Genomic DNA, 13883 nt, shown 5'->3' with positions numbered 1-13883 from the left:
CAAGACGAAGAGAAGATGAAAGGGTGTGAGAAAAAAGAAGAGAAGAGAGATGAATTTCAGAAATTCCTGGACATGAAGATCTCCTTTTTTCACCCAGTGGCTTAATCTCCAACCTTGAGGACAAGGTTGATTTCAAGGTGTGTGGAATGATACGTGCCTAGATGGGTCCCACTTACAATGGAATGAATTAATTTGGATTTTCAATATCCTTTTGATATGAATGTGGCAAACGGCAATATTTTTAATATTACCCTATTTTATATCTAGTAAATGGAGATTTGATAGTACTCTTAGCATATTGGTTATACTCTTAGAACAATAAGCTATTATTTAATTGGGAAGGAGATTTGGGTAAAATTCTTATTAAGTAGGAAAGTAATGTAGGATCTATGGGATATAAATAGGTTTTAATTTTTTATTTCACCAATGAAGAAATTTTTCTAGAAATTATGTTTTGCATAAAAAGGAGGACCGACCCTTTCCTTAAAGCGGGTCAAGGGGCTGATCTTCCCTCCAAGAAGATCAAATTCATTGTGAACCGACTCGTGTCCGTAACAGGTTGAGAAGTCTTGGGGACAACATCATCTAGAGGAAAAAACTATTCAAATTTTTTTTAAAAAGAAATTTTGTCACCAAATAGGGCTACAACAACCTTCCTAATAACATTGTTTGAAGATACCAAACATGACATCGAACTTGTAGATGACATGCCCTTTTTTTTTTTGAATGGCAAAGAATTATATTAATAAAGAGAGAAGCACGGGAAGAACCACTATGATCGAGATGATCAAAGCAATACAAGAAAAAAGATGAAAACCACAACAAGAATTCACAATAGGGGGAAGGAAACCGAAAAACTTCCAAATCCAATCTAGAGCAACTGCCCCTTGCTAACTTATCTGCCTCGGAATTAGCCGATCTCCTTACATGATGATAAAAAATAGAACAACCTTCCACTCAATCAGAGATTTCATCAATCCATAGAGCAAACCGCCAAGGGGGAGATGATCTACGCTCAAGCCACTTTATGACATTTAAGGAATCCCCCTCTATTATGACGTTGTCCAAACAATCTCGCTCAAACATTTTATTCATTGGTGCACCGCCCTCATCTTTGCTTCGTTGGAGTCGGCGACCCTAGTTTGGCATGAGAAAGCCCAAACAGTGTTGCCAACATCATCTCTTAAAATGCAACCTATCCCAGCTGGTCTGGGGTTTTCCATAGTAGAACCATTAAAGTTCAACTTTAAGAATCCGATGGGAGGAGTCTCCGATACATAAGAAATCACTGGCCTAGTCTCCATGCTATTTCATACCACTGACCAACCTAGCCATAATTCGTGGGCAGAAACAAATAAGAAGCTCCGCAAGGCTCTCACCCAACCAATTGTAAGGGCAATGACCTTTATGAAAAGAAAGTGCAGTTATTTCACAAATACCCTCGTATTCCTCTCTTTCCATAACACCTAAATAACTGCTAACAAGACCACATTCCATGAGAGGTTCCTCTCTTCCGCCAAGGGACCAAAGCCCATCCTTCCGGGAGTTCTGAGATCTTGGATGGGAAGATCCATGATATACTAAATATACTCAGAACTTTGCTCCATATATACCTTGCCGTCTTATAGTGAAGAAAGATGTGATCCACCATTTCTCCCGCTTCTACACAAAGCGCACAGTGGTCTATGATCCACATATGCCCATGACGAGGGTGATCTATGGTGAGGATCTTGTCCAACACCGCCGTCCATGCAAAGGCGCACACTCTTGGAGGATCTGGAATCTTCCATACTCTAGCCATTGGCGAGACTACAGTATGGGATGCATGCTAGTAGATTGTAGAAGGATTTGACGTTGAAGTTTTCAGATGAGACTGGATCCAAACCCTTTTGTTCTCACCTGACCTCTTTATAAAACATGATGCTAGATCCTGAATGAGCCTAACCACGCTCCCAAATTCCCTATCAAACAGGTACCTCCTGAAACTTAGCATCCACCTTATCCCGGATGTGCAGTGCTCAAAACAATCCCTCACCCAAGCTTTTTTATTGTCGCCACCTCGAAAAGATCTGGGAATGATTCTTTCAATGCAGTCCCTCCACACCAAATGTGGTGCCAGAACTTTATCCGCTCCCCCGAATAAACTCTATACTTGATCCCTTCCTCGAACTTACTTCTTTGTGTTAGAGTGCCTCTCCACACTAAAACTCCTCGATGACTCCACTTATCATTTGATGTCCAACCCCCACGCGATGCACCATACTTCTCTTCAATTACTCTTACCGCTATATGCTGGTTCTCCTCACCAAACCTCCAAAGCCACTTACCTAGAAGAGCCTTATTTGTGTCTTTGATACTTCTTATACCAAACCCTCCAGCCTTAATAGGTTTGCCCACCTCTTTCCAGGACACCAGGTGCATTTTCTTCTTGTGATCTGCCCCTCCCCATAAGAAGCTCCTTTGGATTTGTTGTATCTTGTTAACCACGCTCATAGGATATTTAAACACTAAGAGTTGATATATGGGGATACTTGCAAGGACTGCATTAATTAAAGTTATGCTCACCAGGTTCATTTAGACACTGAGAGCTGATATATGTCATGACCTAAAATTATATTATACAAAACTATTACCAAATTGATAAGAGTAACGTGCTTGAATAATGGCCGAAAATCTACGTCTCTTCTTCCAAGATGATAAGCCACTACCCTTATTTTTTTCATTTTTTTTTGAAATAGAAGAGAAATAAAAAAGATAGGATGCCAAAAAGGCATAATCTCCTTCAGAATCGGTAAGCAGCTTTTAACAAATTCAACCTAGAAATAAAAAGTGTGTGATAATGCACCACTAAACCACACCAAAAAAAGAGAGGCATGTTCTTTTTCCAAACCAAGTAGGCGTGGGGAACCCCAATGAATATAATATCGATTAGTTTCCATATGCACTATTTCCATTTTCCCACCCTTTTTAGCCGATTATGGTTAAGATTACATATGAAACATCTAATTTTGGTAGGAAGATCCCTCCGTACATATAGTGTGGGGTGGCCATGGTCCCTCAATGACTTGCAAAATCCCTTTTATCACTACAATAAAAAGGGTTTTACCGGTGTTCACGAATGCCGCTAAAAGGCAAAAATACATTTACCGGCGTTCTTGAACACCGGTAATAGGAAGCAACCCCCCCTCCCAAATCCCCAAAGCGTAAATCCCTGGCTCCACCCATGTCGGTATATATAGCGACCATCTTTTCTACGCCAGCGTGTAGCTCACAATATTCAATTCCATGCTAATTTGGTAGAGAAATGGCTTGAGTTATTTAGAGCAGAGAAGTAGGATTCGTACCTGAGGGTGGGGATTCGCGATTCCCCGAATCGCGAATCGGAATCGTGATTCGATTCGATTCCCCGATTATGGGGAATCTCGAATCGATTCCGTCGGAACCCCGATTCCCAATTTATGGAAACCCCGATTCCCACTTTATAGGAACCCCGATTCCCAGGTGATTCCCTGCGAATCCCAACTTCTCGGCGAATCTTCGGCGATTCCCCGGCGAATCCCCGATGAATCCCCGACGAATCCCTGGCGAATCTTCATCAATTCTCTGGCAAACCAACGATTCCCGCTTCCAACCATCCCAGGAGCCTTCGATTCCCGCTTTCGAATCCTGCTTTCGATTCCCGCCCTAGCAACCTTGGTTTAGAGTCGATTACATTACTGAGTAAATATCACATGTACTATTACATTTTTATATATGGTTTATGCATTGATTAGTTTAAATGACCTTTTTAAGCCCATTAATGTTCATATTCCCCCTTAAAATAGAGATTTTCTCATTCAGAGTAATCTCCTCATCAATTGACCATAAAGGAAAACTTTCTTTGCTCACATGCACATTTAATTACGTATACACTGCTACTAACAAAATCTCTTTAGTGCCAAATCCATCAAAATAGCAATGAATTCTTTCAACATCCAATTACATCTTTCTTTTTCAGAAGCTATACAATTAACTACCATTTTTCCTTTTCATTTTATGGTACATGTGACCCACGTTTACACAATTTGGAAAGCTCACATGAACATGGTTTACTAGTTATTTTATGTTTCATTATATATGCTAGTTTGAACACTAGGCGCGCACGCATACACACATATATGTACAACTATATCATCTAACTTGTATTTGCCATGACTTCCCATAAGAGGCACATAAAGAGAAATGGAAACTCTTATTATAAACTGAAAAAAGAAAGAAAAGAAAAATGATTCCAACAGTCTTGGAATGAAGAGACCATAGCTATGTTTTCGTGTGTGTGACAAAGCGAGGAAAGACTACTGCGAACAGACCAGCTCCAACAATTAGGTACCAATGGAGGTAAATGAGTTTGAATTCTTGTTTCAAGAAGTCAAGGGAGTATCCTTTCGGTTCGGTTAATCAAGCGGTTGAGTTCAAGAAGCTATTGATATCGTCTCCTGCTTTGGTCAAGGAATAGAAGTTGTTGCTCAACAAAGAGCAAAGAAAGCTTTCCCAAATAAAACTTTGAAGTCATAGGAAAAAAAACATAGAGATGGGTTAATTCTCTATTCTAGCCTTAACACCTTTTGTTGCGACATACTATTTCCTTTGCTAAAATGATATAGCAATGGATTTAAAACTTTTGGCAACATATTTTGTTAGTTGCCAAAGAAAGTATTTCTTGTAGTGAGCAGACAATAAGAAGGTGAATACTTTGAATAGCAAGTGTTGAGGGTTCCACGTGAAGGCAAAGATCCTGCTGGGAAAGTTGCCATGTTTCCCATCACCACTTTCATAATATAATTAGGATTTTCGTTTGTGGTGGGAAGGCAAAATGGGAAAGGGTTTTCTAGGATTTTGGGAAAACCTAGATATAAAAGCAAGAGACGGTTTTTTCTCTTGGTGTGAGGTGTGTTGGCTACCTCAAGAAAGTGTGTGTGTGTGTGTGTGTGAGAGAGAGAGAGAGAGAGAGAGAGAGAGAGAGAGAGAGAGAGAGAGAGAGAGAGAGAGAGAGAGAGAGAGAGATTCCCCTCGTGGTTTTTCTCGAGTATTCTCTTGTGGGGTTTTCTTAGGTTTCTCTTGCGTACGGTCTCGGTTAAGAGTAGCAAGGAAAGGGTTGCGGTTTGTGGGTTTGCAGGTTAATCCTATTATAATCTTTGTATATTGTTTTTTTATAATGGAAGTGCCCGTGGACATAGGCATGTTGGCCGAACCACGTAAAATCTCGGTGTGCATCTTGTGGTTTGATTCTTGTTTTAATTTTCCATTTATTTGTGCATGATCAATTTGGATTTGCCTGGTGGATTTTCTCAACAGATCCCACATCGGAAAAGTGAATGGATGTAGATGGGCTTATAAGGACTTGGGCACCCTCCTGTTAAAGGATAGCTTTTAACCATGAGTTCTACCCAGGTCCCAACCAGTGGTATCAAAGCCGGTTGAAAAAATCCCTTCGGGAAGAACTCGGTAACCCTAGTGTGCCCTCAAGGATGGAAAAAATCCCTCTGGGAAGATCTCATAGTTCCCACATTGCTCCTGAGTGAAGGGGCAAGATTGTCCACGTTACTAGTGCGTGAAGGGAGAGATTGTTGGGGGTTCCAAGCGAAAGCAAAGATCCCACACCGGAAAAGTGAATGAATGTAGATGGGCTTATAAAGACTTGGGCACCCTCCGCTTAAAGGCTAGCTTTTAAGAGTGAGTTCTACATGAGTGAGTTCTACCCGGGTCCCAAAAGCAAGCAATCAGCATCACAATCGTCATAATGGGAATAAGATCGAGCGTCAAAGGAACAGAAAGACTAGTATGTCTTGCAGACTCTTCTCTTGTTAAGAATAGGGCCTGGGTTGCCATGATTTCTTATTGATAAACAAGAAGGAAAATGGAACTACTTGATTTTTCGACTCGATGCCCTTGCCCTCGGCTACGTCTCCTTTGCACTGGAAAAAGAAAAAAAAAATGATTCCAGTAGTCTTGGAAAGGATCAAAGACTAAAGCTCCAACATCTTTTTTGGTAGGTTGCAGTCTTCATTGCTTTTCTAAAAACTGATTCAAATCTCTCCTAAAATCCCTAAATATAAGGGAAGGTGAAACTTCATAAAGATCGAGATTCCGAGTGGAAACAAGTGCCAAACAGTTTACTTATTTGACGAATTATTGTGAACAGTAATAGGAAGGTGTGGATATCACACCAGGTAAAACCAGTCTTGAATCTCTTGATCAGGTAGCAAGATAAAAATTGTATGCATCAATCTTGATGAAAAGTCCTGATATTGTTTCATCTTACTATTTATTTAACTATATCATTCATTTGCCTCTTTCTTAATTTAAAACAAAACATGGTAAATGGTTGAAAGATCAAAGCCTTTTTCTCCTTTTTGATTTTTGCCTAATGAAATTGGCGAAAAGGAGAGTAGAAACTAATCAATACTTTCTTTTTCGTTCAGCCTCAAATTGATATTTTCTTTTTCATTTTATGCTCTATCTATCTGCCTTTTGATTTCCCATGCAACTCTTGTTTTTTCAATGCTCTTTTTGTTTATCAAGGTGAGTTTTGCAGGTAAGGAAGCGGGGTTGCCGCCAAAGCCACCAAAGGGAAGGGGGAGACCCATTAAGCTAGGCTTACTGGAAGGTTCGACGAAACTAAAGACGCCTCATCGTCTATCTATCAGCAACTCCGTCTTGGATGCAGTCCAGGAACTTGCTAGAAAAGAATCAGAAAGTGGTGGCAATATCTTTGGTGGTGCTTCTTCGATATTGCTGGACAGTTCTCCGGTATCCGCGGCCGTGGTTAGTATCCCCACAACTGATATTCTGCAGCCAAATGATAACAAGGTCTCTGGTGAAACTGGTGTTGTTATTGGGAGCTCTTCAAAAAATGAAGCTGAAGTTGAGACCATTGATATGGTGGAGCTAATGAAGACAATTGAGCTCAAGAAAGAGAGAAAGTAAGTCCTACTGTTCCTTGAAATTTTGCAAAATTAGAAAGAGTTGATAATGTCACAGGAGATTTTAATTATATGCTGTGTGCATGCTTGAAGTCTAGTATTTTTCAAAAAGTACAGGGGTGCCCACTTCATAGAGTGATCCTAACTGTTCATTTGTTGGGCCACAACCTAATCACCCTTAAAAAAGCTAGTCGTTGAGGGAATGGTGCCCAAGTCCTTATGAGCCCTTTCACATCCATTCACTTTTATGATGTGAGATCTATGCTTTCGCGTGGAGCCCAACATATTGTGCTCCTTAATTCATCTCCATGAGATGATCCTAGCTCTCCGATCTATAGAGGTCTCTATAGTGTGCAGTCCCTCTACAAATTGGAGGGTTAGGATCATCCTATAGAGATGATTCACGGGTTACAGTCTATTTACGTTGTGGCCCAGCAAGTGATCATGCTATGATGTGGGCACCCCTGTACATTTTGAAAATTTCTGGACTTCACATCACACACACATCATATAAAATCTCATGTCACAACATATGAAGACACTTCTACCCACTTTTGTTTTGTTTCTGTACTTGAAAATGATGTCATTTTTCAAGAGTTTTCAAGAGAGGACAAATAAAAGGGCGAGAATATCCTTGGAAAAGTGCTGAAAATATCATTTTTCCTAACTAGACCTGGTAAACGGGTAACCCGTGCGGGTACGGGTACTACCCGTGTGGGTACGGGTACCGGCAGGTACGGGTAAGAAATACCGGCGCGGGTACGGGTAGCCTTTCGTGAACCCGGAACCCACCCGGGCGGGTACGGGTATACCTGCGGGTAACCCGGCAAATTTAAAGAAGAAATTATATATATATATATATATATATATATATATATATATATATATATATACCAAAAGAAATTATATGATGAATGGGTGTATGAACACATAAAGGTGGTACGATGAATGTACAAGCCTTGATATTTAATCCAACAGCAGCTTCTTAACAAGTTAGCTACTGTTGGATCAAATATCAAGGATGGGATGATGAGTACATGTTTATACGCCCATTCATCATACAATTTTTCATTTACTTTAACAAGTGTTTGTTTTAGTACAACCAAAGATAGCAGTCACATAGTCTGATTGCTTTGACTTGTTTTGTTGGCCCACCCACATAGTTTATTTTTTAATGTTTAGTGTTTAGGCCTAAAGAATAAAAAGTTGAAAACTGAATGGCGGGTAACCCGCCGGCACCAATGCCCGACCCAGACCCACCCGTGGGTCACGGGTACAGGTTGGGTGCAGGTATTTTTTTTTCGTGGGTAATGAAATTGGTACCCGTACCCTTGCGGACCGGGTGTACCCGTAGGTACGGGTCCCATTTTGCCAGGTCTACTCCTAACCTAAGGCAAAGCTATAAAAATCAGGAAGTGATATATTTGCCCCCTTTCCTTCCTAGGCCACCCCAGTCCCCTCTAATGTATTTATTACTAAGCATTTTACGCCACCAGGGGTGGCCTGGAGAGGGAAAGTGGGTCAATTTCAAATGCCGATTCCTTATTTGGTTGCCAATATTGCAACGAAATTCCACTTGACTCCCCAACGTGCTTGAGACATCATTATTGTTTTTTTACCCATTTGGCACTAATGTCCCCCTACTCATCTTCCAACAAAATTCTACCAATCACGGCTAAGTAACCGTAAACAAGAACTAGAAGGGCAATCAATAGTAACAAACCCTTAGTTTTAACCGGATAGTGGACATTTTAATAGATAATTTATTTAGTAATTCAACTTTTCTGTTGGGACCATGGAGCTGACACTAAGGTGATCTCTCTCTCTCTCTCTCTCTCTGGTGAGGATGTGTTTGGATTGCTGGAAACAGGCGTTGGAATCATGATCTGATTCTAATTCCGCCCCATTTGGTATGATATCGAATCCAATTCTTGATTCAGGCAATCCAAAAACAGCCAAAGTTCTTTACTACTTACAATGTTTGTTGGGCATGCGCTTGTTAATTTAGAGGAATGATAGAATGAAGGGCACCCTTGCAAATACCAGCTCAAAGGCTGCTCCCATTTGTTCTTTTCAGCAAAATGCAAGGACTAAATGGGGGCGCCCTTGTAGCTGGTTTTTGCAAAAGTGCTCTTCATTGTATCATTCCTCTTTAATTTAATATTAGGCTATGGGAGTAGCTTTAAATTAAATAGAGGGGCGCATCTATCAAAGCAAGGAGGTGTAAACATCAATTTCCTAATACACATTGCGTTTATATTAGTTCTTCATCTCTATGTAAAGAGCTTTGGGATTATTTATAGAAGGAAAAAAAATGTTTAAGTGACTTGTTGTGTAGGGTCCAGGCAAACAGGCGATCCGCGGAGAAAGCCCGCATTAAAAGGATTGAACTCATGGCAATACTTGAAACAAAGGCTATTAATTTGCAAGTAAGTTTGTTTCACTTGACTTCTTTTGCTTATATACAAGAAAAAAAAAATGAAAATTTTGATGTTTGTCTTGTTTTCTTTTTTGAATTCACAGAAAGAAATCGAGGAACTTTCTCCACAAGTAACTTATTTCAGTGAACAGCGAGTTCAAATGAAACTGGAGAATGACACATTAAGGCAAAGGATAACTTATCTCATGCATGAAAAGATGTTTAAAGAAGGTAATTAAACAAGCAAGCCAGACCTTCTCTTTATTCTAAAGGTGCAACTCGGGTCGACTTTTGGGAATTTGGTTTAGAGTTTTTACCATAAAATCGGGTCGGCTTCGGGTTGATTCTAATCCATTTTTTTAGCAAAATCTCAACCCAATACGACCCAAATTGTACCCCCTACTATATTCCCTTATTTGAGATTCTAATCACATGGTAATATCAAATTTTGGCAGCTCAATTTAGTGCTATGAAGGCAGAATTGGATCAGCTGAAGGAGCTCTATCAACTTCAACAACAGCAACAACAGCAGCCTCGAGGAGGACAGGCTATGAACTGGAACTTGGGTGGATTCGGAATCTAAGTACAAGTGAAGACTTTTTAAACTGCTTTTATGATTAGTTACATAGACTATGAAGGAGCTTGATATTTTCATAAACATCTTCAGTCCATGAAAATCCAAAGAAAGGAAGCTCTATGGCTTTATAATATAGAAGATATATATACTTATTTTTAAATAAATCTAGTTTAGTTACTTTGGTTCTTCCCTTGTTACTTTTTCTTGGATCCGTTCCGTCGGCATAAAATGGGTGCAAAATTTAAAGTGGAAAAAGGGCATAAAATTTGTTATACGCCCATTTTACATGTTGAAAGAAACGGAGCCTGAAGGAAAATATTAGCCCTTGACCCATCGAGATCGATCAAGGCTCTTATAAGGTTCCTCCAAGAAAACATACTGATTTTAGCTGTCCTGTATGTATGTATGGGATGCTCGTTTGGGATGGGACCAAGACCATGTGAGGTGCTCTGTGATGCTCTACAAGATCAACAGTTGATCTCATATATAGGCCCCATATGCCCTGACCAAAAATTATTAAAAGTGACTTTTCTGTGAAATCCTTCTCCTTCTTTAATTGTTTCATTATCTATAAAACACATTGACCATGTTATCATTGCCATTTGTGTTCCATCCTTTAGATGGTTCGGGTGAAGCGACTATTTTGGATTGTCAGGAGAATAGTCATCTTTATCAATCTCTCGTGAGACTGGCCATCTAGATCAATCACTTGCAAAGTCCAATATTCCAAACATTGATCTTCTTATGTCCCTCCATCTTAAAACAGAATATCGAGTGTTCATTCATTAAAGAACATTCACTTTCTTCCCTCCGTCATTGTATCCCCAGCATACACATCCTTTTTTAAAAAAAAAAAATTGTTCTTTATTGGGGAAGTGCATTCGAATAACCATTCTTCCGGGCGCACAAACTAACAACTCCCACTTGGCCATAAACCTTGTGTGTGCCAAGCACAAATATAAGAGCGGGCAAGCAAATGCTGTTAGCTGCCTTGCTCTAAATATATTAATCATAGTTTCTAAACTCCCACACCTCATAGTCGACCCACCCTAGTCGTCTCCTTTTTATCTTGGTAGCGTTGTTGTCCGAGTCCGCGTTTTGTTAAACCATAACTCTTCTGAATTTCCTAAATTATGACCGCATCAATTTAGTACTCAGACGCGTCGAGTGAATAATTGATTGTGTCACGCCGAGTCAACTAGGGTTTTCTTTAAGGTTATTTGTTGTTTAATGTATGACATAATACGTACTAGACCTGGCGTAATATTTGTAGTCGATAAACTTAGTAAGTTTATCAATAATCTTGGTTAGTTACATTGGCATGCAATAATCAGTGCTTTGAAATATTTGAAAAAGGCTAAAGATTATGGAATATGCTGGTGCTTATCCGGTGATAGAAGGATTTACAAACACTACTTGGATAACTAAACTTGATGATCATACAACAACGTAACGAGTGGATGCATTTTTCACTCTAGGTTGGAAGACGAGCTATCTATTGGGAATCAAAGCAACAAATGTGCAAAACCAATTTCACTATGTTATTCGTGTTTGTTGCATTGACTTCTTGTTATAAAGAGGCAAAATGATTTAGGGATTTATTGTTAGAAATTCTAGTTTGGCATAAACCAATGCCACCTATGTATTCTACTTTTGGTATAAGCCAATGTCACATAGAGAATTTATACGTGGGTGGCCGTGAAAACACATGAAGTCTAAAAAAACTAGGTACGTCCCACTTTTTTTATGATCCAAACCGTTCATCTGTTTGGGCACAACGTAAATAGGTTGTGCCCAAAAAATCATTTACATAGGATGATCCTAACCCTCCGATCTGTAGAAGATTCCATAAATGATTTTTGGAAATCTCCATATTCAGATCAGTTCAGATCTGAGGGTTAGGATCATCCTATGGAAATGATTTTTGGGACAGAACCTATTTACGTTCTGCCCAAACATATGAGCGGTTTGGATCATCAAAAAAAGTGGGACGTACCTACTTTTTTAGACTTCACGTGTTTTCACGGCCACCCATCATATAAATTCTGTCACATAGATATCTTTATATTACAACTAGTATTCAGGGGCCATACTATGCATATATGGGTGTAAAGTGATGGTCCCCACCTCATCAAAACACGAGGTATAAAATGGTGGGCCCCATCATAATGCATTGGATTGAGTAGAGATGGTCCCACACCATCAATAACATTAGGGAAAAATGGTGGGCGCCACCACATCAAAACTTAAGGTGGAAAATAGTAGATTCCACCCACAAAAACCAAGAGGTGTAAAGCGGTGTCCCCATCCCATCAATAACATGGGTGTAAAATAAAGGCCCCCACACTATGCATGGGTTTGAGTGTAGATGATGGGCCCACCATATCAAAACATGAGTTCTAAAATGGTGGGCCCCACCCATGTTAGCCATGGTTATAAAATATTGGGCCCCACCCATCTAGTATGAGGTGTAAAATAGCGGGTCCAAACCATATTTGTAGTTGCAAAAATCATAGGAGAAAGAGAAAGAAAAGGTTTTCCAATAATAATATTTCTTAGAAAAAATGCGAGACATTGGAAAGAAACATGCTTAGTATATAAGATAGATAGTGATGCTACTCTATTGCAGGCACATAGTCATATTTATAATAGTAAGTCCAGACTTACAGGACTTAAGCAAAATCTAATGAGGCAACTACTCACAGATAGTGTAGTTTGGAAGATCCTTTGATGAAAGGTATGTAAAGAGATCAGAGTTGAAAACATCAGTTGGGATGGGGCTTAAGCCCATAATAGATAATAACCAATGACGAAGCATCAACTCAATGCTTGAAGAGACATGAACTCTTGATTTAATGAGTCCAATTACATCATATGGAATGGTTGCAAGGACTATAATATAATCTAAATTTGACATTCTATGGTAAGTTCTTGGTGCTTGTAATCTGTAAAGGTAGAGGCTGAATGTTGAAGTACTTTTGATAAGCTCACATACATGAATGTTGGAGTGTTGTCGCTTCCTTTGTGACATGTTAGTCTCCAAAGCATTTTTGAAACCAAGAAATAGGCATAAGTCCAATAATTAAACAATTCGGCTTTTCGAATAAACCTAAGAAGACAAAAACTTATGTATGAAATGCCTAGTTAACTGTATAGATAGCTAGTTCAAAGGTACATCTATTATGTTATTCTATTTAGCTTTGATGTATTTTCACTCAGTTAAGATTCAAGTCGTAAGATACCTTCATTTACATATAAGAATTCCAAGTCTGATGAGATTTTTTATTCTTTGATTTCGGAAATGGGTGGGGATTGTTAGAAAATATTTTTCAAAATAAAGGGAAAAGTATTTTTGCGTTTTGAAAATGAGTTATCTAAAGTGTTTTGTAAAAGGCCAGGGGAGACTAAAAAGTTTAGTTAGACATTGGAAGTTGAGTTGGGAGGAGGTCAGCTAATAAAGCATCTCCCACTCCTAGTTGTTTATTTACTTAAGGCAAGCTTTGCATAGTGGGTCGTAGGATGGTGAGATGCACAGACTATGAACTCTTGTACGCAGGCAATGGCCAATAGGGTGCTGGTGGTGCTTTTTGGCACACTTTGCACTTTTAATGTACACACTTGCATAGAACAACCATGATTAGAGGGTGAAAAGCCATTATTGAGTCCAAAAAGAATGCAAACCCATCATTCCAAATATTAAAAATGGATCAGAGCTTGATACACCGAAATTGTGATTTCTAGAGCTTCTAGAGGCCTTTTTGCTCCATTATATTTCCGTTGTTTTTCTCTTTCATTCTAGTTTCTGTTTACTACAGAAACAGAGACCGGTTTACTAATCAGGCTTGTGAAATTCAAGAGTGATCTGGGTCTATCTTTGTCTTTGTGACTGGGCTTCATTGTATCTTAGAAGCAATTCGCAATGACC

Source organism: Tasmannia lanceolata, unplaced genomic scaffold (assembly GCF_043159265.1).
Source record: "Tasmannia lanceolata isolate RefF3 unplaced genomic scaffold, GAP_Taslan_0.1 ptg000006l, whole genome shotgun sequence".
Lineage (NCBI taxonomy): Eukaryota > Viridiplantae > Streptophyta > Magnoliopsida > Canellales > Winteraceae > Tasmannia > Tasmannia lanceolata.
Note: the sequence above shows the minus strand (reverse complement) of the source record.